The sequence below is a fragment of the Vitis vinifera genome, chromosome 14, assembly GCF_030704535.1.
Source record: "Vitis vinifera cultivar Pinot Noir 40024 chromosome 14, ASM3070453v1".
NCBI classification, from domain to species: domain Eukaryota; kingdom Viridiplantae; phylum Streptophyta; class Magnoliopsida; order Vitales; family Vitaceae; genus Vitis; species Vitis vinifera.
Window position 1 is genome coordinate 12,583,870 of NC_081818.1, and position 9,576 is coordinate 12,593,445.

Sequence of the window (9,576 nt, forward strand, 5' to 3'; positions counted from 1 at the left end):
CTACAATCACCCAAGGTATGCCTCAAGACCACTTTACTATTAGCTATACATGTAAACAAAGGGTTAAAGAAGAAGCAAGCAACCTGCTTAGTTACACTAAGGGAGGAAAAAGAGGATACCATGAGGGATCCATGTTTAAGGCAATCAAAGGAGTTCTTGGAAAGTTTAAGGGTGTGATGCCACCAGAGCTTCCTAAGAAACTCCCACTAAGGAAAGAGAAGATCACAAGATTGGGTTAGAGTCGGGAGCTTAGCCCCTTGCCATAGGGACCTATAAGATGGCACCACCTAAGTTGAAAGAACTAAGGAAACAACTTGAGGAGTTGTTTGATGGGGGATTAATCCAACGATCTTAAGCTCCCTACGATGCACAAGTCTTATAAAAAAAAAGCAGCACAATAGATCCCACCAAATTTGCATAGATTACCAAGTACTTAACAAGGTAACATTAAAGAACAAATATCCCATTCTGCTCCTTGCCAACCTATTTGATAAACTTGGTAGAGTAAGGTACTTCACAAAGCTAGATTGAGGCCAAACTACTACCAAATCAGATCACAAAGGGGGACGTGCCAAAGACTACATGTGTGACCAAGTACAATTATTACAAGGTTCTAATGATGCCCTTTGGAACCACCAATGCACTAGCTATCTTCTGCACATTGATGAACAAGATATTCCACCCATACTTGGATAAATTTGTGGTAGTGTACTTAGACTACATGGTTATCTACAGTGACAACCTAAAGGAAAATGTGGAGCACCTAAGGAGGGTCTTTGAAGTACTTAGATAGAACAATCACTAACCAAAAAGGCTACTAAGGAAAAGGTCAACTTCTTGAGGCATCATACAAAGGATGGCAAGCTAATGATGGATGAAGACAAAGTAAAGGCCATCCAAGAGTGGAATCGTCCTATGAAGGTACCTAAGCTAAGATCTTTACTTGGCATAGTATATTATCACTAACAGTTCACCAAAGGCTACTAAGCAAGGGCAACTCCACTCATTGATCTACTAAATAAAAATAAGGCATGGGATTGGGACGATAAGTGCTAACAAGCCTTTGAAGATTTGGAGCAGTTTGTGATGGAAGAACTAGTATTTGCACTATCCGATGACAACAAGGTATTTAAGGTACACATGAATGCCTACGACTTTGCAATTGGAGAAATACTAATGCAAGATAGGCAATCAATAGCATTTGAGAGTCATAAGCCTAATGACTTAGAAAGTCATTCTATGATGTAAGAAAAGGATATGAGGGTTATAGTTCATTGCTTGCGCAACTAGAGCCATTACCTGTTGAGGTCCCATTTTCTAGCGAAGATTGACAATGTTGTCACCAGCTACTTCCAGACTCAAAAGAAGCAAGTTCTAAATAAGCAAAGTGGCAAGACTTCTTGTAGAGACAAAGTTTCACTAAACATTGGAGTACGTGCTAGGAAGTGCTAATCATGTGGTCGCCCTAAGCAACAAGAGGGATCTAGCATCCATGACAATCAACCCCACATAGAATAGGTGAATCTTCTAAAAGATGGGCTACAATATGATCCTTTAGCTAAGAATCTTATTTTTAGCTCATAAGGGCAAGACTAAGTGGTTTCAGTAGGAGGATGACCGACTTTATACTAAAGGAAAACGGGTTTACATGCCTAAGTGGAGCAACCTAAAGAGGAATATCATCAAAGATGACACTAAAAATAGGTTGAGCACCTTGGGCAACAACACACAAAGGCATTACTAGTATCAGCGTTGGATGCGAGACGAGGTTAAGGCTTATGTCAAGACTTGTCTTGTGTGCCAATAAGACAAGGTGGAGCAACACTTCCCTTGAGGCCTACTAAAGTCGCTACCCACAACTGACAGGCCATGGGAAGAACATCATCATGGACTTCCTCATTGGATTAGTTAAGTCAAAAAGCTACGATTTCATCATTGTATTCTCTAAGCATGTTAATTTCATAGCAACCCTTATAAACTGCACCATGAAGGAGACAAAGAGGCTATTTCTAAAACATATGGTTAAGTTTTAGGGGTTGCCTAAACACATTATCAATGATCATGATCCCATTTCACTAGAAAGTTCTAAAAAGAGCTCTTCAAAATGAGGAGGGTCAAAGCTTCATTTCTTTATGAGTTTTCATCCTTAGCCATAAGGGTAGATTGAAAAGATGAATGCCTTATTGGGTTATACTTATGGCACTTTGTGAGTGCTAACCAAAGAGATTGAGCTAAGTTGTTGGATATGGCCTAATTCTCTTACAATATACAAAGGAGTGAGGCAACCAACAAGAGTTTCTTCGAGTTGACTCCTCACACTTTGATGATTGGCTACACAGGAAAGAGTCTAATGGTTTTCAAATTTGCTATGGAATGGTAAGAGCAAGCTGTCATAACCATCTCATATTTAGTAAAAGCTACTAAGATAATGAAGAAGTGGGTTAATAAGAAAAGACAACACATTGAGTACTAGGTTAGAGACCTAGTGGATATCAAGTTACTTCCTCAACAATTCAAGCCCTTAAGGTCTGTGCATAAAGGACTCATGAGGAGAAATGAAGGCTCTTGCCCTATACATAGGAGGGTCAACAAAGTGAGCAATTAGGATAAGCTACCTCTAACGTTAAAAATCTAATCTCTTTTCCATGAAAGCTAAGCCTTGTTATGAAGACAAGGACGATCCAAGCTACAAGGTATCAAAGAGTCATGCCACAAGGTATCATAAAGGGTACCTACAATTGTAGTATACTCATATGACAAAGAAGCAAAGTATATCATGACTTACCAAGTCATTAGGTGATGAGGGATACCACTTGCAATAGTATACTTAGTCAAATTGAAGGGATTAATAAAGAATGAGGCTAGCCAGGAGCATGCTAAAGTGTAGTGGCAATTCCAAGAGCAAATTGAAAAATGCAGGTAGAAAGAACGATGAGGACATCTGCAACATTGGTGAGGGAGAGTGTTACACCTTGCACAAAATGGTCTTAAGTAAGCCTATGTTAGTGCAATAAGCTTCCAAAATGATCCAGAGGCATCTACACATCCCCATTATAGATAAAAGTCTATGGTGTTGTGTGGAGTATTCTAGAGAGTTCTTATAAGCTCCTATAAGTAGCTTGTACATAGCTTATAGTCACTTCTAGAATTTTAGGGAACCATAACGGTTTTGAAGGGTTCTTATTAGGTCTATAAATAAAAGGTCTTATTTGGGTAAGGCACCAAGAACTTGAGTGCTTCCAAGTATTGTAAAGCATTTTTTGTGAAATATAAGCTTCCATTCTTCCAAACTCTCTACGTATTGCTTCCTTGTTCATCCCTAACTTCCATGTCACATAGCACTACTTAAAATAGCAAGTTAAGCTTGAGAATGGCTAATTTAGCAACTTCAAGTGTCTTGAGTTGTCCAAGAGTTACACATGTGCTGAAGAAACACCTAAGTTCATGACACTAGGCTATTTAATCTAGATGAAATAGATCATGTTTACCTAAAAGTGTGACTAAGATATGGATTATTGATCTCATTTAAGGGGTTTGAGGATTTTCTTATGCATATTTTGGAAAGAGAGGAATGTCATGATTTTTTAGGATAAATGAAGGACTAAGAGCTTATTTGGGATTTGATACATTTCTATTCCTCTCTCTGGGCATCTACCTTTACAGGTTTGAAGAATATTCCTTTAAGCTCTCAATAGCTTGTTTTGAACATGGTTTAAAAGTCAAAGAGGTTAGGCATTGAGCTACTTACAACATAGAGTCCACCTCTACTAAGTTTAATTAAGTTCAATTTTGATAAGCGCACTAATTTAACTCAACTGGAAATTGCATGTGTGAATAGGGATCATCATGGTACAATATTGAAAGCCTTATCAAAACTGTTCGTAGAGGATTTAGTCATTAGGAAAAGATTTTAGCTCTTTTGTAGAACTTGTTGCAACTCAAGACTTTAATCTTACATAATTCATGGGTGAATGAGTATTTTTCCATCATGACTGCTTGGGTGTCTAAGACCAAAACTGGTTCATAGATGTGCAACAAGTAGCTTTCCAAAATGTTGGATGTAGCTAGTATATTAGGTTGTCTTTCTCTTGATTCCCAGGTTTAGCTAATGATATTGTAAATTAATTAGGGAAACAAAGAGCAAAGCAAAAGGCGTCTTTTGCAAGGAATAATTTACAACACCCACATTGCCCTGAACCCAAACCCCAAACCAAACACCACCCCTCACCCCGTTCCCTCCATTCTCAACAATTCTCAATTTCCTTTTCTATTTTTTTTTTTTTTTTTGTTTTTTCCTCCAACCAATCACCACAAATGTTTTAAAAGACTAAAGATTGTCTTGAGGCATTTTACATAACTTGATTAAGTAAATACATAAATAAGAAATAAGAAATAATTATCAAAAAATATGAAATATAATAATAAATCACACAAAGATTAAACAATAAGAAAACCATATAATTCATAACAACAAAATCAATAGTTTTTCATTGTCAATAATTTCTAATTTAGTTCCTTTTTATCTCTTTTAAAATTTAACAATCTCATAGCTTCATCAAATCATCTTTAGCACTATTATCACTATCACTTAAAAGATCCTTCAAGGAATTGTAATCATATTTAATTATTGTATAATCCTCTCTATTAGTTTTAATGTTTGTCATTCCTCTTCTTATTCTATGAATTGTAGTGATATTTTTCCTTACTACCAATAAAACAATAATAATATATATGAGTTCAGCCACTAGAGTAGCCAACAGTTCTATTTATTCCTCTGAATCACTGTTTTTCACATTCATCTAAAGCATTAATTAAAAGTCAACAAAGCCTCTATTTTGTACAAAAGTTAAGATTGGAACTAAATTAACTTATAAAATCTATACCAAATACCCTCAAAAGCATAGAACCCATCAAAAGTCACTCAATATGGAGGTTTAAGACAAAATTCCATAATGGCCCCAAACCCATTAAAACCCTTTAAACATTTAAGGCTTAAGCCTCAACGGAAGCAAAGCAATAACCTCAAGGTTGTAAACCTCGACAAGGTGAGGCTTATTCTTCAATTACCCTAACTAGGGTTTATAACCTCAAGGCTAATTCGCAAAGCCTTGCCTTAAACCATCTTATAGAAAGGCTTAGAATAGAAAGACAAAAAACTATGGCCTGCAGCAAATCCTATTTAAACATAGAATGTTGCCTATTGTTTTCTCCTATAAAGAACTAATAAAAATATCAAGGTCCTTGCCACAAATAATCCTCAATTGCAATGTTCAAGCCATCTCCAAATCAAATAAATTTGATAAGCATTTTCTTTCTTCACCCTATCACCCCCTTATAGGAAGGCTTAGAGCAACAATACTCTCTCAGGTGTAATTGAATATAAAGGAAATAAGGGGTACAAGAAGGATGGGTTATTCTCCAAAATAAACCAAGAACAATTACAATCAAATATTTCCAGCACAACACGTATAACTGCGAGCATAAATCAACCTTAAAACAAGCAAATAAACAAAGGTCACTACAAATTCCCAACAAAAGTTTCAAGCAATAAGGCTTCTCTTCTAGTTAGTTGACCCACTGTCTCACATTGAAACACAACCTAATTCAGGAGAAGGATATACAAACCTATGAATTCATGAATGCCATTTTCACACTCCTCTTTTCCATAACAAGCCCACATGATTACAACAATTTCAACTTTTCTGAAAAAATCCTCATTCCATAGACTTCACCACAATCAACTCTTCCATCTCTTCTAGGCTCTTAGTAATGCAGTACCTCTAAATTTTCAGCAGTATAGAAGTTTTTTCTTTATTTTATAATGTTAAAGATGTGAGAAATCAAAGAACAAAGAAAAAGAAAGAAAAGAAATGATAGATTCTTGGCAATCACACCTAGGGTTTCCTAAGCATTTACACTTAAAAAGAAAGAAATCACACCATCAAAAGAATTATAATAGATGCTGAAAATTTTTTAATTAAATAATGATTCTGCACTTTGAAAGACTGTATAGGTATATATAGACCTCATACTAGTTTCCTTAATGCAAGAACTTTCCTAATTTCCCATCTTTCATTGCAAGAATAGGAAAATATTCTAGGAAAGAAATATTTTTTATGAACCAAAAGAATAGGAAAGACTACATGGACACTTATACTCTTTTCCTTAATGTAAGAAATTTGAAAGACTACATAGGCATATATATAAACTCTTATACTATTTTCCTTAATGCAAAAACTTTACTAATTTCCTATCTTTCCTGGCAAGAATTGGGAAAGATTCTAGGAAAGGAATATTATTTATGAGCCAAAAGGAAATGAACTTTTTAAATATAATAAAAAGACTAAGAAAAAAAATTGACGAAAGGTCAACCGCTACTTAGAATAAAAAATTTAAACAAGTAAACTACCAAAAACCAATTGTACTATAATAAAAAGTCTCTACATGGGACAATGGAACCAAACCATCATTGTTGTCCTCTTGTTAATAGATACCATAGGTTCATTCCTCACTGCTTGGCCTCTCTTCCCAACCTTTGACTAGCTAATCTTAAAAGACTTTATAAGTTTGATGAGTTGAGGGACTAGATAGACAGCGAATCATTTGAAAAGAGGATTTGGTTCTCAACATGGAGAGTCAAAACTAGAGCCAAAATACCAAATGAAATTGGATCAATTTTTTTGTCCTTAAGAAAGCACCTGCATTACCCAAGCATTCTTCCATAATGGTATGGAATGATACTACCATTGAAGTAAATATTCAAATCACTTTAGATGCATGTATGGGCCTGATTGGGGAATAAAAATAGATACTTACATAATAAAAAATAAATAGATAAAAAAAAATGTATGCATACATGTATGAACTAAAAGCAAAACAATGAGAAATATATTCAATTGTTTATTTTTCTCTCTCTAAACAAGCAAATATAGGGGTATAGAAGGAGACGTTACTTGGATATGATACTAATAGAGATTTGATCCAGGGCAACTTTTTATTAAATAAAACTCATATTAACAGCACTACCATACCATCAACATTTCAACTCCAACTCTTCACCACCCTTGCCGCCACCATCTTTATGTTACTACTACCACTACTAAATCATAGCTCTTGCTTCTTAACACCAAATGTGTGGTTTCTTTATGCTAGAACAGTGTACAGTAAAATAAGAAATTATGGTTCTGTTTAGGAAGTGTTTTTGAAAACAACTCTAAAAAATGATTTTGGAGAATAATTTTTAAAAAGTATGCTCTAATATTTTATAAAACAAAAGCTTGTTTGGGAACCTAATATGTTTTTAACCTATTTTTTATGTTTTAAAAATAATTTTTATTTGTAATGTTTTATTTTTAATTATTCTTCATATTAATATGATTATTTTTTAAAACAACTCTTAGAAAACAAGTGAAAACAACTAAAAGCAATTAAAAGATATTCTCTAAAAACACCATGTTTTCTGTTTTTAAGAAGAAACAATTGTTTTTTGTTTTCTAGTTACTCAATGTGTTTTCCTATTTTTCTGGAACAAAAAATTGTTTTAAAAAATAGTTGTCAAAAAAGGCCTATATTTTTCATTTCAATCCAAGATTTTCATCATTTAGAACTAGTAAAAGAAATGTTCCCCAATCAACTAAGTCTGGTACAAATCATTTAACTTAGTCCATATGGCTTCCATTTGTTGGAAACAACATGAAATTAAAATTTTCCTTTGGCTTCTTCCAATAAGAAAAAAAAAAAAAAAAAATTCCATTAACCCTGATTTTATCAGGAAATGAATGGAGGGCGGAGGAATATTAAAAATAATTTTTTGTACCTTAAAACAGTTAACCTGAATTAGTGTCCAACACTCAGTTATAGAATCCAATAAGTAACCAATTTTAGTATACATATAACAAAACTGAGGAACAAATACAATTATTTCTATAAATGTTCGTCTCCCACAACAGAGAACCCAAGAACATCATGGTCTGGTTGGACTCTAGAAAATGCAGGATAAGAAATGAACATAAAAGATTGATCTTCATTAGCTGGGGCACCCTCCACAGAATCTCAAAAAAATATTTGCTAAATTGACGAGAGACTCTAGGCCTGTTTGGGAACGTTTTCAAAAATAGTTCTCGAGAAACAGTTTTTGATATCAATGCTTAAATATAGTTTTCAATTGTTTAGATAAAAATTCCATTTGGGAACTCAAATGCCAATAACAGTTCTCTAGGCTTTTCAATTGTTTATACTTATATGCAAGCAAACGTTTGCAAAGCATTCTCCATCTTTGTAATTATTGCTCAGAAAACTCTAAGAAACAATTGAAACACTTCAGAATTGTTCTAAAAAATAACCTTTTTTTCATAACAATATCCATAAAAAATTTCTCTATCAAAATTTTGTCAAAGGTGTTTTTGAAGTTAGAAAGCAATAACCTTACCAAACAGGCCCTATATTTTCTAAAAAACTTGGATCACAGGAAGGCCGAGGAAAAAAGAAAAACAAGGATGGAAATAAAAGAATGTTGAACCTCAAAAATCTCTACCCAAACGCATATAAAATTCCATTCCCTTTTTTCATAGTACTTTCCTTTACGGAAAATTAAATAAGAGAATTCAGATTCTTCCTAATTTTTATCCTTACCCTAATAGTTTCTTCCATTAAAACAGAGGAGCTTGAAAGTCACAACCCATGATTATACAAAATTATTTCAATCCAAGCAGTTCCCAAACGCTCCATCCCTGTTATCGTATCTTTGACAGATTAAAATAACGTATCACTCAGTTTGAACGCCGAGAAAACATTAAAAATGTAAAAATGAAAAGTTGGTACAGAAACACTTGGGGTTTTAGCGTCTGAACTCCTTTACTCCTAACGCTCATTTCTATTCCCCGCAATTTCTCAGCAACCAAACAGACCATATAAAAAATCATAAACAACCGAGATAAATCATTAACATCAAAAGGAAAGGCATTGACGTACAAATTCTAGGAGAATGCAGACGAACTCTGTATGTTCAAAGGGAATGCGGAGAGAGCGCGAGACCGAAAGCGAGGTGGGGAGGTGAAGAGGGGTATGAGACTCGTAAAGGAAGAAACAGAGCGTTATAGAAGCTTCTTCGAAATGGAAAACAGAGTTAAGATGATTCTGGGTAGGATTCAAGCGTCTCGTTTGGAGAGTTTTCTCGTGCATCAAGAAAATGGCAAGAGAATGAGAAAAATAGTACACAAATTGCCACAAGAGGTTTGTAGTGAAAACCAGTAAATTTGTCAAAAGGGAAGCATGAGGAGGGACTGAGGGAGCGAGGGAGAGGAAGAGACAGGGAGATGGAATCATGGAATCAAAACCGTCGTTTATATCATGTTATTATCAGACGTGTTGGCGGTGTTGCACAATCCTTAATATATGTACACGTGTCATACTCCTATTGCTTTTTGAAGAGTCTTTCTCTCACCTGTTCGATTTCTGAGGGGGCGGGGCCAGTGCTTTTCTCCTGAGGCACTGATGAAGTTGCTGGTATCGACTGCAGCTGATTACTGCTTGATTGCTGAGTAGGAGTCCAGGTTGTACTGAAGAGGCCGAGAAATG

The 9,576-nt window shown here is 34.8% G+C and overlaps 1 protein-coding gene across 1 annotated transcript in view; it reads right to left on the reverse strand.

Annotated features, from left to right (window-relative positions):
- Nucleotides 1-9,079, reverse strand: part of LOC100261268 (histone-lysine N-methyltransferase SUVR4) — a 60,188-nt gene extending 51,109 nt beyond the window's left edge. Inside the window, exon 1 of the mRNA XM_010661871.3 lies at nucleotides 8,971-9,079. The gene's annotated coding sequence lies outside the window, so the exon portion shown is untranslated. The remainder of the gene's footprint in view (nucleotides 1-8,970) is intronic.
- Nucleotides 9,080-9,576: the final 497 nt, after the last annotated feature.